The following is a 19,192-nucleotide window of genomic DNA, read 5'->3' as shown; positions in this document are numbered from 1 at the left end:
GATATGACCAAGTGCTGGCAAATGAGACTAGATTAAATTCAGATATCTGCTCAGCATGGGCAAGTTGAACCCAAAGGGTCTATTTTTGTGCTGTCCATCTCTATGACTCTATAGAAGCACCAGTTGCTTTTGTTGTAAAATTTTGTCAGTAAGAGAAGAAGTTACAAATTTCTGGTTGGCAAATTTTGAAAGGGAAGTGTTTCCTTGTTCAAAAACATTTTCAGTATATAGACTAGTTTTACAAGTAGCAAAAATGGATAAGCTAAGATGGGATGAACAACTTTCTTCTTCCATATTGTTTTGTGATCTTGTTCTGAAAAAACAATCATTGTAAAGTTAGTCCTGGTAATAATGATGAGTGTGTTGGTGAACCAACAGTGAGAGCTGCTTAGCACTCTGTCAACAGAAACCTCATGCTTCAAGCGAACTAGAGTAAGAAATTTCTGGTGACATGTAACAACAAGCAGGAGAATGAGCTGAAACTGAAACATGCAAATCCTGGCACAACAACAAACAGCTATTAAAGATAAGCCAGCAGCAGACTAGCCCCATGTGATCTCCACACGGCAGGTGGCTGACGGATATATGTGAAGTGAGCCTTATTATCTTGGGGCTAAAGGTCCTTAAAATCAATTTGTGCTGCAACTTATAAAGGTCATTACCAGACTATGAATTTCTTTGCCTAGTTTAAATGCATTTAGATTAAGTGGTCTGTTTAATAAATGTGATTGGTAAGAAAAACTGAAAATGAGTATAGTATATTGTGCATTTAATCATTTTGCTAACTCCTCTGTGTTGTTTTTACCTCATTTAAACAGATACATTGGTTTTGATATTAATCCAGAGGTGGGGGGAGGTGCAGAGGATTCTCAGAAAAAGCTGAAAAACCCCTTGAGCCCAAGGACAAGTAAGTGCTGACAAACTCCCGCAGCAGCAACAGCATTTTATATTTTTTTCCTTCCCTTTCGTGCCTGGCAGCCTGCCAAATTGACGGGCTGGCCAGCTGGCAGCTTGGAAAATTAATGGGAAGAGGCCTCAGTGAGGGATCCTGATAATCAGGCATCACAAAACTCAATGCCATAAAAATGGCAACGGATGTACATCTGAAGGGTTGGGGTTACTTTCCCTCTTGTCATTTTTAATCCCTCCTGATCCTCCCACATCCTTTGTGGAGGGTTAATATCAAGGTCAACACTTTCTGCTTAAATCCTATTCAGCTTTTCAAATATTAAACCTTTTTATGGGAGGACATTTGGCTAGTACATGAGTAAGGACGGTTCAGAGGGATATGCAGGCAAATGGGCCTAATTTAGTTTAGGAAACCTGGTTGGAATGGATGAACATAGAACATTGAAAAAATACAGCACAGTACAGGCCCTTTGGCCCTCGATGTTGCGCCAATCCAAGCCCACCTAACCTACACTAGCCCACTATCCTCCATATGCCTATCCAATGCCTGTTTAAATGCCCATAAAGAGGGAGAGTCCACCACTGCTACTGGCAGGGCATTCCATGAACTCACGACTCGCTGAGTAAAGAATCTACCCCTAACATCTGTCCTATACCTACCACCCCTTAATTTAAAGCTATGCCCCCTCGTAATAGCTGACTCCATACGTGGAAAAAGGTTCTCATGGTCAACCCTATCTAAACCCCTAATCATCTTGTACACCTCTATCAAGTCACCCCTAAACCTTCTTTTCTCCAATGAAAACAGTCCCAAGTGCCTCAGCCTTTCCTCATACGATCTTCCTACCATACCAGGCAACATCCTGGTAAACCTCCTCTGCACCCGTTCCAGTGCCTCCACATCCTTCCTATAGTATGGCGACCAAAACTGCACACAATACTCCAGATGTGGCCGCACCAGAGTCTTATACAACTGAAACATGACCTCAGGGCTCCGGAACTCAATTCCTCTACCAATAAAAGCCAGTACGCCATATGCCTTCTTCACCGCACTATTTACCTGGGTGGCAACTTTCAGAGATCTGTGTACATGGACACCAAGATCCCTCTGCTCATCCACACTACCAAGTATCCGACCATTAGCCCAGTATCCTGTCTTTTTGTTACTCTTACCAAAGTGAATCACCTCACACTTACCTACATTGAACTCCATTTGCCACCTTTCTGCCCAGCTCTGCAACTTAATATATCCCGCTGTAACCTGACACATCCTTCCTCACTGTCAACAACTCCACCGACTTTCGTACCATCCGCAAACTTGCTCACCCAACCTTCTAGCCCCTCCTCCAGGTCATTTATAAAAATGACAAACAGCAATGGTCCCAAAACAGATCCTTGCAGAACACCACTAGTAACTGCACTCCAAGATGAACCTTTACCATGAATTACTACCCTCTGTCTTCTTCCAGCCAGCCAACTCCTAATCCAAACCTCCAACTCACCCTCAATGCCATACCTCCGTATTTTTTTAACTGGAGGTTCTGTTTCCATGCTGTATGACTCTATAACCCTGTGTTTCTATAAGTTACTCTTAAATGGCAGAAACACAATTGCCAACACAGATCTTGCTTTCAGTTTGTCAAACAGCAGTCTGAATTTTACCAAAAGTTGACTAAGTGTCAATTTTGGAGTTTCATAGAGGTGTTCTCTGTGAACTCTAGCGTGTTTTCTCAAGTGATTCTCCACCTCATTAGCTATGCACCATGCCTCAATGGTGTCCTGCTCATGTTACCATTCACTCAGCAGTAGCAGAAACTCTCATCACTGCTGGGATTTGTTGTGCCAGCACCCGAGCTGCCCTTAACATTGCACATGTTTGGATTGGAACAAGAAAGGAAAGTGTCTGAGGACACTTAGGGGGCCAGGGACATCACAAATACAGATGCACATTCATGAATGTTTTACTATTTCACATTATCAATTACCTGATTGACTTTATTGTAACTGCAGCTCCACGTTGGACTAGGTATCCTTCAATTGTCTAATCTTAGAAATCTGTCCAAGGGAGAGCTACTCTTTTCCTAACACGACATTACATTACATTGTCTTATCATTCAATGTGGGAGCATTCCATACTGGGAAGCCTTCAATAGGCTGAAAACTTATATTCAACAGTGGCAAAAGTGAAGAAGAAACAAACAACAAAAAGTTATGTTTGAGTCAACTAAACAGCCCTAGAGGACAATTGACCAGATCCCTGACTTATTGTTGTGCAGCTTCCTGACTGAATTCTTGTACCTATCCAGACTGGATATGCAGGACTGATTGTAGCCCACTGCACAGACCATAAAGAATCTCTGACTCTGATCAGCACAAATGGCCGAAAGACCATGTTCAACCCTGGGCTAACAATGTACATTACCCTTGACTTACTGAGACCCGACTTTCTGACTCAAAGCTGTTCCCCTTAGCCTGACTGAGGACGAACCACTTTAACCTTTGAAGCATGACCATTTGGTTGAGGTGCAAAGTAAGAATGCAGTGTATTTATTGTGTAAGTTACTGGCGCTTGGTAAAAATGTAACAATGACATAGCACAGTTGTATACAGTGACGTGTCCACTCCCATGATTAATCACTGCTATCAACCACAACAAGATGCCTGGTTATATACATGCCAAAAGGCAAAGCAAGAAGACAGAAGTAAAGTTCTGGATGAGTTCAAACGGGCAAGAACGGTAGAGACACAGAGAGTATCCAAGTAGGTGCACAGTGAACAGGCAAGTAAGGAGCCATGAGGTGCACCCTGATCCAATCGTATACCTATGCGCAAAGTGCCCTGTCAGCAGCATTACTATAAAAGGTGCCAATGTGCAAGTGTAGCAGTGAAGGGAAGATTTGTATTGTAAACTGGTCAAAGTTGGATCATGATTATCCAGTGAGTCTTGTACATATCCAGTGCCAACTTCCATGGGTGAGGAGAGCAGGTTTTGTTGGGACAGAACCCACAGTGCGTACAGTGGGATGGTGGTAACTGCTGTCCAGGATGGATGTCTGGAGGAGCAAGTCATTGAGGTATAGAATCATACAGCACTGAAACAGACCTTTTGACCCAACTTGTCAATGCTGAGCAGGTTTCCCAAACTAACTAATATCATTTGCCTACATTTGGCCTATATCCCTCTACACCTTTCCTATTCATGTAGCTGTCCAAATATCTTTTAAATTTTGTAACTGTATCTGCATCGACCTCTTCCTCTGGCAGTTCATTCCACATTCGAACCATCATTTGTTAGGAAAATTTTGCCCCTCAGGTTCCTTTTAAATCTTTCTCCTCTTACCTTAAAATCATGCCTTTTAATTTTGAACTCCCCTACCCTCGGGAAAGACCTTTGTTATTCACCTTATCTATACCCCTCGTGAGTTTATAAACCTCTATAAGGTCACCCCTTAACCTCCTACACTCCAGTGAAAAGAGTCCTAGCCTATTTAGCCTTGAAACTCTAAACCTTCAGTCCCAACAACATCCTTGTGAATCTTTTTTGCGCCCTCTGATCTAGAAGAAGGCACTGTTGGTATGATCAGCAAGTTTGCAGATGACACAAAGATTGGTGGAGTAGCAGAAAGCATAAGGGACTGTCAGAGAGTATAGGAGGATATAGATAGACTGGAGAGTTGAGCGGAAAAGTGGCAGATGGCTTTCAATCCAGACAAATGTGAGGTGATGCATTTAGGCAAGTCTAATTCTAGAACAAATTATACAATGAATGGAAGAGCCTTGGGAAAAGTTGATGGGCAGAGAGATGTGAGAGTGCAGGTCCATTGTACCCTGAAGATTGCTGCACAGGTGGATAGACTGGTTAAGAAGGCAGATAGTATGCCTGCCTTCATTGGAAGGGGTATTGAGTATAAGAGCTGGCAAGTCATGTTAAAATTGTACAAGACATTGGTTCGGCCGCATTTAGAATACTGTGTACAGTTCTGGTCGCCACATTACCAAAAGGATGTGGACTCTTTGGAGAGAGTGCAGAGAAGGTTTACGAAGATGTTGCCTCGTATGGAAGGTGCTGGCTATGAAGAGAGATTGAGTAGGTTAGGTTTATTTTCACTAGAAAAATGGAGATTGAGGGGGGACCTGACTGAGGTTTACAAAATCATGAAGGGTATAGACAGGGTGGATAGAGACAAAGTTTTTCCCAGGGTGAAGGATTTAATAACAAGAGGTCAGGCTTTCAAGGTGGAAAGTTTAAGGGGGATACACGCGGCAAGTACTTCACAGAGAGGGTTGTGGGCATTGGAACGCGTTGCCAGCAGAGGTGGTAGAGGCAGGCACAGTAGATTCATTTAAGATGCGTCTGGACAGATGCATGAGTAGGTGGGGTGTAGAGGGATACAAATGCTTAGGAATTGGGCGACAGATGTAGACAGTACATTTGGATCGGCTCAGGCTTGGAGGGCCGAAGGGCCTGTTCCTGGGCTGTAAATTTTCTTTGTTCTTTGTTCTCTTCAATTTAATAACATCCTTCCTATAGCAGGGAGATCAGAATTGTACGCAGTAATTCGAAAGTGGCCTAACCGATGCCCTGTACGACTGCAACATGACATCCCAACTCCTATACCCAATGTTTTGAACATTGAAGGCAAGTGTGCCAAAAACCTTCTTCACCACCCTGTCGACCTGTGGTGCAACAGTCAAACAGCTATGCACCTGAACTCCAAGATCTCTGTGCTTAACAACACTCTCCAGAGTCCTACCTCTTACTGTGTAACTCCTGCCCTGGTCATCTTACCAAAATGCAACACCTTGCACTTATCTAAAATAAACTCCACCTGCCACTCCTTGGCACATTGACCCAATTTATCATGATCCTTTTGTACTCTTAGATTAACTTTCCTCACTGTCCACTATACCACCAACTTTGGTGTCATCTACAACCTTACTAAGCATGCATTCTGTAGTAATGAATTGGAGCTACTAAGCTCCCTTTCTAGCTTTCAAGTCAGGAATTGTCATGTCGGAAGGGTCACTGGATCCAAAACACTAACTCTGATTTCTCTCCACAGATGCTGCAGACCTGCTGAGCTTTTCCAGAAATTTCTGTTTCTGTTTTTGATTTACAGCATCCTCAGATTTTCAAGAATTGTCACTATCTACTTTTTATCCAGTGCATGGGAGAATAGGAAACTGCATATCAATGAGGTGAGATTAGGCACTAATAGAATGCAAATACACACAAACAGGCCTCTTGACACTTAGAGTGAAATTCTTGTCTTATTGTTCAAAATTTAGTTGCAAAATGGAACATTTTCTTCTCAATATTAAGAATCTCATTCACTGATTTTGTCAAATTTTCCCATCTGACTCATCGTTCCCAGTCGTGTGGGGGCTGGAACGATGCCTCTGTGTGAATATTACATAGAACACAACATTTGAAAATACAAATGAAGGAAAATATTTGCTGTGTAGCCAGCATCAGCTTTATCAATGTGGGTGAGTAAAGGGGCCATTCCTTGCAACTGCTTCAATTTGTGATATTTTACAGATTAAAATTACAGCAGCATGCAAAACTCCTTGGTGTAACATCAACTGATTTTGTCCACTCTACTGAGGTTTGTGCTTCTGTCCAAATGCTAATCCATAATCCACCAGCTGCATGGTTGGTTCCAAGGCATATGATAGACAATGGTAATTCTTTTCTCATTCACCAACTGGCTGACTGAATTTCCTGGACACTACATGGTACAGTCAGCTAGGCAGAAATGGATACTACAGATGCTGGAGATTAGAGTCAAGATTAGAGTGGCGCTGGAAAAGCACAGCAGGTCAGGCAGCATCTGAGGAGCAGGAAAATCAATGTTTCAGGTTTTGCCTGAAATGTCAATTTTCCTGCTCCTCAGATACTGCCTGACCTGCTATGCTTTTCCAGTGCCTCACTAATCTTGACTATGTGGTACATTACCAATTGTGAGTGGTTTTCTTTCAAATCTATCACTTTATCTGAAAGGCAGGCAGATGGGATATTATGGAATCCCTCTGAAGACTCCCCTATCCAGACCCATTCTCCTACCCCTATTATTCTCCATTTCTCCTGACCAAGCCTACACATCCCTGAAAACAATGGGCAATTTAGTATGGCCAATTCACCTAACCTGCACATCTTTGGACAATGGGAAGAAACCAAAGCACCTGGAGGAAACCCACGCAGACACAGGGAGAATGTGCATATCCACACAGTCACCCAAGGCTAGAATCAAACCCGAGTCCCTGGCACTGTGAGGCAGCAGTGCTAACCACTGAGCCACCGTGCCACCCTCAATGGGATTATAGTTGACTGTTTCAATGAGAAGTGTGAATATTTAATACTTTAGTTATTTATTCTTTTACAGTAATCCTGCTGTAGTTTATGACTATATTTACTGTGGCTCAGTGACTAGAACTCTTGCCTCTGAGTCAGGAAGTTGTTCCTTCAAGCCTGACTCTAGAAACGTGAATTAGTGGTGCTGCTTTGAGAAGTGACTTTAAACTGAAACTCTGTCTTCCCTCTCAACTGCTCATAACAGGTTCCAGGATTGTGTTTTGGAGAAGGGTGGTGGAGTTACCCCTAGTGCCCTAACCAATACTACACCTCAACAAGTTATCTGGTTGTTATCACATTGGCATTTGGGGCTGCTTGCATAAATTGGCTGTTATGTTCATACGGGATAACAGTGATGACACCATAAAGCACTTTGGAACATCATGGGAATGTAAAAGGTACTATATTAATTCAAGTCCTTTCTTTTATCTTCTAGGGCATCTCTGGTACTTAGTTGTGTGACCATCCTCTGTATTTAAATTTGAAAAATCACAAGTCAAGAATTTTAGTTCTGTGCTCCTGCAATCAGTAATGCTCCATGAGAGGACCATGGCTCAGTGAGTGAGAAATCAAATGTCTAATCTAGAATATTGGCAATCTCAGTGGTCATCATCAACGCTGATGTCATTGTCCACATCCATGCTTTCCTGAATGTATCGGGGACAGCGATAGGGAATGGAGCCCTGACTAAATGTTTGGATAAATCTCTTAGTAAAGAATTATCACTATCCCACCGAACCGTCTAAAAGCATATTGTAAGATGTTTTCCTCAGCCCATTGGATTTATTGAGAATTGACTTTGTTTCCCTTTTAATTAGCTATTATATTCCACTGAATTAAAAAAAAAGATGAGCTTTGAAGTAATTCTTTCCAGGTTCCTGTATTGTGAAGCATAAAACAACTGCTTCAGATTTCTTTTTTAACCTTATTTAAACAGATTCTGTTTATACACAATTGAACCAATCTAAAATAGTTATGCTTCTATGCACATGCAGTACATTGGATCATATCAGTTCCATCTGCTGCAACAGATTATGAACTAAAATGTGCAGTGCCGAAATAAATGCTGAAAAACAAACATCGCATCGTTTGAATTGACTGTTCAAGCAAACGGAGGGCCTCTGTGAATTGGACAATTTTATGACTTTTTTATTATCATTTCTGCAGCTGTTCAAACATTAGAGGATGATATAATAAGTGATACAATATAAAAAAAATACAGAAAAACAGCAAGCAGAAACATTTCCACAAAGCCTTACAGGTCCCTTCTCTTTCTTGTGAAGACTGATCTGAGCGCTACATTGGCATCTTTATGTGGATTCACATACTGTGGCTTGAATCATACAGTCGCTATACAATTCTAACAATGGCAATTTAGACTCCTACAGTGCTACTCACATAAACAGCGCTTTACAAGACAAGTGAAAGACAGTAAACTTCAAAGCAGGCAGGAAAGTGTGAATTTGGGGTGTGCAGATGAAGGCATACTTGGAGAGGAGGGTATTGAGGACCATTTTGAAAAGTATGCCAATAATAGCAAGCCACTGGGATCTAGTAAAAAGAGTCCCTAGGAGTTTCTGTAATATGCTTAGAAGTAAAATGTCAGATAACATCAGTTCCAATGGAGAAACAAATTTTGCAACACATGGCTGGAGGAAATCAGGAAGAAAAATATGGTAAAGCCATGAGAGATTTAATAGCAAAATCAAAGACAAGTCGCTAAAGTATGTGAGTTCTTGGACTTTACAGGACCAGAATAATTGAAATGCTGGATTTTCTGCCAGTGATTCTAAATCAGTTGTAATTTGTGAAGAATGGACGCTTCATACAAAATGTGGATTGAACCTTATGTTCAGATGGTATTTGAATAACATTTCAGACTCTTGTCATAGCGGCGACACTGTCAGCACAATTAATACTGCAGCAGTTTAAGGAAATAACCCACTTCTACCTTCTGCAAGAAACTGATCCAGAATGTCCCACATCCTCAGAACAAATTTAGAAAGACTGGAAAAAGTTTGCCTTGGAAACGATGATGTGGAGGAGCCGGTGTTGGATTGGGGTGGGCAAAGTTAAAAATCACACAACACCAGGTTATAGTCCAACAGGTTTATTTGAAAGCACTAGCTTTCAGAGCACTGTTCCTTCATCAGGTAACTGGAAACAATGAATGATGGGTAGACAGTTAATCAATGTCCTTCGCTTGTCAGTCATTAACTGGTGTGGCAGCTAGGCTGATTGATGTTCAAATGCTGTCTTTTCACATTTGCATTTGGACTGCAAATGATCTACCATAACCTGGTGCTGTTCGGTGAAGCCCCAAGAATGAGGGACGGAAAGACAAAATTTTAAAAAGAAGGGGCTGCCCCTAATAACGGTGTCATAGCAGCTGGTTCAAATAGCAACGGTTATCATGTTCAGTGGGGGTTGTCAGAATACAAGTATAGAAATGGATTCAACCAAAGAAATTTAAAGAAGAAACCAAATCCTTGAAATACAACTGACTCAGTCAAAATCCCTAGAGTCGTAAGCTCAATTACAGTTGGTGGTCAGCCCAATCACACATTGCTACACCTGGTTTAGTAACCTGAATAAAAAGATCAGCCATAATAACCCACAAATGGTTTTGTTTGCACTGAACAAGAGTAATGGACCCACAGCAGAAAGGGGAGCTTAAACATAGGTGCAGTTTTGAGAATGGCTGGAAGTTTTGGGCCTGTTGACTGATGGTGGACAACATCAGTTCCCAGACCTCCAGGTCAGAAGATATAGAGCCGTAGAGTCATAGAGATATACTGCAATGAAATAAATCATTTAGTCCAACTGGTCTATGCCAACCAGATATCCTATCCCATTTGGCAGCATTTGGCCAATATCCTTCTAAACCTTCTATTCATATATCCATCCAGATGCGTTTTAAATATTGTAAGTGTACCAGCCTCCACCACTTTGGCAGCTCATTCCATATACGCACTACCTCTGCAAGAAAACGTTGCCCCTTGGGTCTCTTTTATATCTTACCCCTGTCACCCTAAACCTATGCCCTCTAGTTCTGGATTCCCGCACCACAGGGAAACGACCTTGTCTATTTACCCTATCCATGCCCCTCATGATTTTATCAACCTCTATAAGGTCACCCCTCAGCCTCCACGGCTGCAAAGAAAATAACCCCAGCCTGTTTATCCTCCCCTGATAGCCCAAATTCTTCAACCCTGGAAACTTCTTGTAAATCTTTTCTGAACCCCTTCAGTATTCTACAAGTGGCTGAACCCGTGTCACATACAGCTGCAACATTACCTCCCAACACCTATACTCAATGCTTTGACCAATAAAGGCAAGCACATCAAACACCTTCTTCACTATCCCATCGACCTGTGATTCCACTTTCAATGAACTTTGAACCTGCACTCCAAGGTTTCTGTTCAGCAACGCTCCCTAGGGCTTTATCATGAAGTATATAAGTCCTGCCCTGATTTGCCTTTCCAAAATGCAGCACCTTGCATTTATCTAAATTAAACTACATCTGCCATTCCTCAGCCCATTGGCCCATCTGATCAAGATTCTGTTGTAATCTGAGGTAACCTTCTTTGCTGTCCACTACACCTCCAATTTTTGTGTCATCTGCAAACTAATACTAACCATACCTCCTATGTTCACATCCAAATCGTTAATATAAATAACAAAAAGCAATGGTCCTAACACCAATCCTTGTGGCACACTGCTGGTCACAGGCTTCCAGTTTGAAAAGCAACCCACCACCACCACCCTCTATCTTTTATCTTTGAGCCAGTTCTGTATCCAAATCGCTAGTTCTCCTTGTATTCAGTGAGATCCAATCTTGCTAACCAGTCTCCCATGGGGAACCTTGTCGAACGCCTTATTGGAGTCCATATAGATCACATCTACCACTCTGCCCTCATTAACCTTCTTTGTTACTTCTTCAAAAAACTCAGTCAAATTTGTGAGACATGATTTCCCATGCACAAAGCCATGTTGACTATCCCTAATCAGTCCTTGCCTTTCCAAATACATGTACATCCTGTCCATCAGGATTCCATCCAACAAACGTCCATCTCAAACCACTCCAGACCTCCATCAACCCCAAGTAGAACAGTAAAGTGGACCTTCCAACCTCAAGCTCATGGCTCAGTGGAACCTTTGACAGGCACTCCTGCACTTGGAGCTTTTAAGTTGCAGGAGGAAGAAAGTAGGACCTGTGGGTTGAAATCTAGTACTCAACAGGCTCCAAAACATACTTTTGGGGCAGTCTGAAAAATTCCAAGGTGATGGTAGTGAGAAGTGTGGAGATCTGGCATAATTGTTTGCAAGAAATCACTGAATATTTAGAAGCAGTATATTGCCAAGAAGAAGTCAGCGTCCAAAGGAGTATAGTAGGCAAAGGAGTATGGTTACATTATTGGGGAGGAAGATCGTATATCATTTATAACAATAATCCAAAAGCCTGGGTGAATAATCGGGACAACTGAATTCAATCCCTACTACAAGCTTAACATCTATCTGCTATCTGTATTGGTTCAGAAAGTTACTCAGATCTGTTAAAGCTGGCACGATTTACTGCACCACATTCCAGGAGCTAGCTCAACCCACCCCCCCCACCCCCCCACACACAATTCCAAGGCTATTAAGGGTTTGGGCAGTAAACGTTGGCCTACCCGTGACCATACATAAGATCTGATAACCATTAAGGAAAGTGTGACTGCTGGATGACTCGGATTGCTTTCTGAATATTGAGGGTAATGTGGTATTCAAAAAGAATATGAAACTAAGTAAAGATGTAAGCTTAACACTATTGGTGAATGATGGCATTTAGAGGTGCCCTTGTTCTGGAGACCAGGATGTCTGGGTGAAGATGAGGAATATTTGGGGAAATGAGCCACTAATGAGAGGCCTATTACCAATAACTATAATTTAGGATGAATTATACAAAAATAAATATTGGTTGCATGTGATAAAAGCATGGCAATAATCTTGGGTAACTTTAATCGACATATAAAGTTGAATAATTAGGTAGCCAGGATAAGGAATTTATTGAATACTTATGAGATTTTTCTTGGGGCTGCATGTTCTGGAATCAAACAGAGAACAGGCTAGAGGATAGATCAGTCCGGATGCAGTGGCAGATATTTAAGGGGATATTACAGAACACTTAGATAAGTATATTCCTACTATAAAGAAAAATTCGAAGGGGCATATGCATCATCCATGATTAATGAAAGAAGTTAAGAAAAACATCGAACTGAAATATAAAAGATAACATTGTGCAAACACAGGTGGGAGGTGGGAGGTCAGATGATTTGACAGAATGCAAAAAATGACAGAGAATTACTAAAAAATTAATTAGGATGTAGAAATAAAATGATGACAGAAAGCTAGCCGGGAATGCAAAGTGGATAGCAAGCTTTGTCACAAGTTTATGAAAAGGAAAAGAGCAAGGAAAGTGAGTGTTAGTCCTCTCAAGAGTGAGATAGGGTATTCATACTACATAATAAGGAAATGTACAAATATTTTGCTTTGTTTTCACTGTAGAGGATACTTAAAAAACATTTCAGTTATAACAGGACCTCAGGAGGTGGAAATCGAAGAATAATTTATGAAATTGCTATCATGGGGTGGTCCTGAACAATTAATGGTCCCACGGCTGATACATTCCTGGGCCCTCACAGACTTCATACTAGTAGTTTCAGCAAAGTAGGTAATGTAGGTGATTTTGGCATTAAATTACAAAATTTGCTGAATTCTGGAAAGGTTACATTAGACTAGAAAGTTGCAAATATAGTCCCCACCCCCCTCCATCCCCCATCCTCGATTCAAGAAGGGTGGGAGGCAGAAGACAAGAAACTATAGGCTAGTTCACTTTATGTCTGTCATGAAAAGAGTGCTGGAATGGATCATTAGGAGTTTATAGCTGAGTACTTAGAAAAGCTCAAGGTAATCAGGAGAAGTCAGCATGTTTTAGGGGAAGGCAAATCATGTTCAAACAACTTATTGGAGTTCTTTGAAGGAGTAACATTTGTTGTAGATAAAGGGAGGCTATGGACAAACAGTACTTTACACACAGTAAAACCTCATGTTGTAAATACTAACGTATTGGCATGGGTAACGAATTGGTTGGCTGGCAGAAAAAAAGAGTGCAAATGAAGTGGTCTTTGTCAGATTGGCAAGATGTAACAGATGAAGTGCTATTGATATGCTCAAATGTTTATGACTTACATCAATGCATTAGATCAGGGGAGTTAATGCATGTTAGCTAATTTTGCAGATGACCCAAGTGAGTGAATGGTGGCCGTGTGAGTGTGGGGTTCTGGAGAGAGTGAAGAAGATCATTTACCATCTTCCTGCACTGCTGTGGACACAGGACTGACCTGAACCACTATCTGTATCCAGGCTGGCTACGTCTGGCTACGTCTGGCTGCGTGTCCACATTTGGCAGTCTGAGAAAACCAACTGGCCTACCTTTACATCACTCACAAGCATCACCAGGTCCCTGTTTACAAATTCTGAGAACAACTGTCAACAAATAGTCATAGACACAGAAAATGCTGGAGCAATTCAGCAGGTCAAACAGTATCTGTGAAGAGAGAAACAGTTAATGCCCATGTGACTCTTCTACAGAACCAAAGGAAAATCATTCTAGACTTAAACCATTTATTCTGTCCCTTTGTTCACAGATGTTACCAGACCTGCTGGGTTTTTGTAGCACATTCTATTTATATTTTAAGATCTCTATTATCTGCAGTATTTTCGTCCTGTAATAGGAGATAGGGAAACAGTCCAAAGAACTTTGTTTGAACATGACACTAATGACATTAGCAGACATAATCTATCCCAAGATAACTTGACATCATTTTATTGTATTTGGTCAACATAGGAATTAGCACCTTTTTGCCTTCAAGTGTTTCCAGGACCAATAGGTTTCTATTCTAATCGATAGAACATTGTTTGATTTAATATTGTCAAATAAAATGTGACAAATAACTGATGTGACAGTAGGAGAATACTTAGAAAACTATAATAACAACATAGTTCGATTCAATGTCAAGATGGGAAAGGATAATGAAGAACTGAGGATAAGGGTTCTGGATTTAACACAAAGAAACATTCAACGATGTTAACAAAGCGTTTGGCTCAAACTAATTAGGCAAACAAATGAACAGACAAGATGATGTATTTTCAGTGGTGAATCTTCAAATATGAGCTGCATAAGAACACAAAATAACGTCTTAGCTAAAAGGGAGCAGCATTAAAGTACTGAGTTCTGTGGGTAAACAGTGAATTGCCTTCTGCTGGAGTTCTCTTGATTTCTAGCATAATTTTGGCAGCTGATCAACAGAAACCTTGTTGAAGTGACATAAACAGCTAGGAACAGCTTCTATCTCTGGGGAGTCTTCTCATCTGCCGATGTTACAGCATAAGATCTGGCAACTAGAGCTAAACTAAAACAAAAAGAAGCAATAGTAAACTTCTGGCTAACAGCACTAAAGGCAACCATAAAAAAAGATGAACTCGGTGAAAATGATGATTAGAAGGGCTAATATGGAACCTGAAACATAGCATAGAACCTAAAAGGGAGAAGTAACTGCTTTCAGCACACAGAAAGTGAAAGGATACTAAAATAGATTGTAAGACCTTTCAAGTCAATTGACAATAAAATCAGACTAAATGTAAAACAGGCAACCAATCCCATCCCATCAGCTTTCAAGAATGTAGGCCAGGAACTGATTTGGCACAAACAGGGATTCAACTTCCTGAACTGTCTGGTTGGAGTGTTGGTCAGGTTTAGAGGTTCTCACTGCAATTTAATAAAGTAATTCTGCATTTTTGTTTTGCATGGTATACTTGCACAGTTCACAGAGCAGCAGGTGTTTCTGGTTCAGTGCATGTGGATGTTGAAGCTTGCAGCAATAGGCTATTGACATCATATCTGTTGAGTGCTCTCCTAAGCTGTAAACAGTCATGTGAATGATTTTTTTTTGCTGAATGGAAACTATTTCACACAGAAACTATTCAGTATTATATGAAGCAGAATATGGCCATTTATAGAAGGAGAGCATGTTTGTTAGTTTTTCTCCTTTCAATAAATTGAATAGCTGGTGGCTTTCCTATGGCACTGCTAATAACTAACCAATAGCACTACTTTATTAGGAAAGGAATGTTTCACCACTTACTGTTCTTTTGCTAAGATGCAGCTATGTTAGATGAAGTCACAAAATTATTACTCCTCAGGATTTATTCTTGTCTGCCTCATCCAACCTCCTTAGCAAACTTTCCTTTCCAAATTGTACTCTGTTTCCCACCTCTATCTCCTGTCAAAAGTTCTTGCCCCCCCAATTCATTACCCAGTTCATCATTTCCAATTCTTCTCTTTTGAATATTTGCATTCTACATGCCCCAATAAAGCGCATCAATAATAACTTTTGAGATTCTGATCAAGATATTAACCATCTTTGTCTTTGCCCTTACAATGAGTTTGATAAAGTTGTTCACTATTGCTATCCTTTCTCTGTAAAAACAATGACTGCAGATGCTGGAAACCAGATTCTGGATTAGTGGTGCTGGAAGAGCACAGCAATTCAGGCAGCATCCGAGGACAGGCAAAATCCGAGGACAGGCAAAATTGACGTTTCGGGCAAAAGCCCTTCATCAGGAATAAAGGCAGAGAGCCTGAAGCGTGGAGAGATAAGCTAGGGGAGGGTGGGGGCGGGGAGAGAGTAGCATAGAGTACAATGGGTGAGTGGGGGAGGAGATGAAGGTGATAGGTCAGGGAGGAGAGGGTGGAGTGGATAGGTGGAAAAGGAGCTAGGCAGGTCGGACAAGTCCGGACAAGTCAAGGGGACTGGAAGTTTGAAACTAGGATGAGGTGGGGGAAGGGGAAATGAGGAAGCTGTTGAAGTCCACATTGATGCCCTAGGGTTGAAGTGTTCCGAGGCGGAAGATGAGGCGTTCTTCCTCCAGGCGTCTGGTGGTGAGGGAGCGGCGGTGAAGGAGGCCCAGGACCTCCCTGTCCTTGGCAGAGTGGGAGGGGGAGTTGAAATGTTGGGCCACGGGGCAGTTTGGTTGATTGGTGCGGGTGTCTCGGAGATGTTCCCTAAAGTGCTCTGCTAGGAGGCACCCAGTCTCCCCAATGTAGAGGAGACCGCATCGGGAGCAACGGATACAATAAATGATATTAGTGGATGTGCAGGTAAAATTTTGATGGATATGGAAGGCTCCTTTAGGGCCTTGGATAGAGGTGAGGGAGGAGGTGTGGGCACAGGTTTTACAGTTCCTGCGGTGGCAGGGGAAAGTGCCAGGATGTGAGGGTGGGTCGTAGGGGGGCGTGGACCTGACCAGGTAGTCACGGAGGGAACGGTCTTTGCGGAAGGCGGAAAGGGGTGGGGAGGGAAATATATCCCTGGTGGTGGAGTCTTTTTGGAGGTGGCGGAAATGTCGGCGGATGATTTGGTTTATGCGAAGGTTTGTAGGGTGGAAGGCGAGCACCAGGGGCGTTCTGTCCTTGTTACGGTTGGAGGGGTGGGGTCTGAGGGCGGAGGTGCGGGATGTGGACGAGATGCATTGGAGGACACCTTTAACCACGTGGGAAGGGAAATTGCAGTCTCTAAAGAAGGCGGCCATCTGGTGTGTTCTGTGGTGAAACTGGTCCTCCTGGGAGCATATACGGCGGAGGCGGAGGAATTGGGAATACGGAAGAACGCCTCATCTTCCGCCTCGGAACACTTCAACCCCAGGGCATCAATGTGGACTTCAACAGCTTCTTCATTTCCCCTTCCCCCACCTCATCCTAGTTTCAAACTTCCAGTCCCCTTGACTTGTCCGGACTTGTCCGACCTGCCTAGCTCCTTTTCCACCTATCCACTCCACCCTCTCCTCCCTGACCTATCACCTTCATCTCCTCCCCCACTCACCCATTGTACTCTATGCTACTCTCTCCCCATCTCCACCCTCCCCTAGCTTATCTCTCCACGCTTCAGGCTCTCTGCCTTTATTCCTGATGAAGGGCTTTTGCCCGAAACATCGATTTTGCTGAAGCTCCTCGATGCTGCCTGAATTGCTGTGCTCTTCCAGCACCATTGATCCAGAATCCTTTCTTTGTGGTCAAGCTGCATAATTGTTTTTCCACAACAAAATAATCCAATTAAACAAGCACTTCATGGTGATCTAGCTATAGTCTAACAATGCTTGACCACTGTCCTTACTTTGGTGCTCCATTTTATTTGTGGGAACAATTCAATTTTAATTTGTACACTAATGCAACTGAACTCTGCTATTATGCATCAGGTCTCAATCATTGCTTTTGTCGAAATTCAGCTCTCCCAATCTCTGCTGGCCATGTCATGTTCACACCAAATCCCATTCACCTATTATCTCTCTGCTCTTTGACATGCATTAACCCTTAAAGTAGAAATGCCTTGATTTTGAAATTGCTGTTCTTTTTTTTTCAAAATCTCTCAGTGTCCATATCTTGTTCTATCTCTGTAACATCCTCTGGTCATTCCATTGTTTACCATTAGTGGCAGAAGCTTCCATTACCTAAGCCCTGTGAACACTTCCCAAAACCTCTTCACCTTTCATTCTCTTCTAAAGCTCTTTAAAATCCAAATCTTTTACCAAGATTTTGGTCATCTGTCATGATTTCTGATTAAACAAATTGGGTGTTAATTGTAGCTTGTTGACATCACTCTGAAAACGTTTGTTGAGTTATGCTTACCTTGGCGTCCCTTTGCAGAGGAACCTCAATTTTTCCGGCATTCAATTATCTGAATATCGGATTATCCGCCAAGATCGCAAGATCTTAATGCTTGGCTAAACTATGTCATCCAGCATTCAGTTGTCAGGGATTCGACTAACTGAACAAAATACTCCCCGCCCGTGTCCTTCGGATAATCGAAGTATCTGTAAAATTTAATGGAGAAACAATCCATTTAAAATGGGGTGTCTTCATTTAATGCACTTTTGTAGATGGCTAAACCTGGAGAGTAGGTCCTCCCTCAAGTGCCAGACATGGAGTCACGAACAGTCACTTTTTATCAGCATTGACTGCCTAGCTCTTTTCCACCTATCCACTCCACCTCTCCTCCCTGACCTATCACCTTCATCTCCTCCCCCACTCACCCATTGTACTCTATGCTACTCTCTCCCCATCTCCACCCTCCCCTAGCTTATCTCTCCACGCTTCAGGCTCTCTGCCTTTATTCCTGATGAAGGGCTTTTGCCCGAAACGTCGATTTTGCTGAAGCTCCTCGATGCTGCCTGAATTGCTGTGCTCTTCCAGCACCATTGATCCAGAATCCTTTCTTTGTGGTCAAGCTGCATAATTGTTTTTCCACAACAAAATAATCCAATTAAACAAGCACTTCATGGCATCTGTTGCCAAAAGCACTGTACTCTCAAATCATGGTGGCTATGCATCAATCCACTGGAGGTTCCACCATGGTACTATATTAAAGAGGTTATATAAATGCAAGTTGTTGTTGGTATTAAGTTGAACTTTCTTAAATACACAACAGGAACACAAAAAACAGTTATTGGCAAAGGCTGCAAAAAGCATCTGCCTCTTCCTCTGTCCTTGGGAAAAAGAAATCAGGTAATTATGGACTTCATCAGGATTATAAGTGTTGTATCAAAAAACTGGGATCCATTATCACAGACAGAGAGCAGAATTTTAGTAGATCCACCCGGTGGTGGGATTGAAGGCTGGTGCTGTAAGTTAGTGGGGAACCATCTTAGAATGATCCACCAACACTGTTCTAGGTTCCTAGTGGCAGTCAGAAGGCAGGTCAAGATATGGGTCGGTTGCCAGTTCACAGAGATGTGCTGCCACTTTAAGTATTCAAGGCCACAACTGGGAGGCCATTAGGAGTCAGTGGAAATGCCATCAGAACCAAAGGCTCCCAAGGCCTGTAGAGCAGA

General features: G+C 42.2%; 1 long non-coding RNA gene across 1 annotated transcript; it reads left to right on the top strand.

Annotated features, from left to right (window-relative positions):
• The first annotated feature begins 490 nt into the window (after positions 1-490).
• LOC122565555 (uncharacterized) lies at positions 491-8,317 on the top strand. The gene is made up of 4 exons (XR_006309001.2): positions 491-654; positions 819-907; positions 5,973-6,108; positions 7,701-8,317. It is a non-coding gene; the product is annotated as an uncharacterized LOC122565555 (long non-coding RNA).
• Positions 8,318-19,192: the final 10,875 nt, after the last annotated feature.

Source organism: Chiloscyllium plagiosum, unplaced genomic scaffold (genome assembly GCF_037043375.1).
Source record: "Chiloscyllium plagiosum isolate Xiang-an unplaced genomic scaffold, Cpla_swu_hap1 HiC_scaffold_2, whole genome shotgun sequence".
NCBI lineage: Eukaryota > Metazoa > Chordata > Chondrichthyes > Orectolobiformes > Hemiscylliidae > Chiloscyllium > Chiloscyllium plagiosum.
This window is presented reverse-complemented; position numbering and strand designations above follow the sequence as displayed.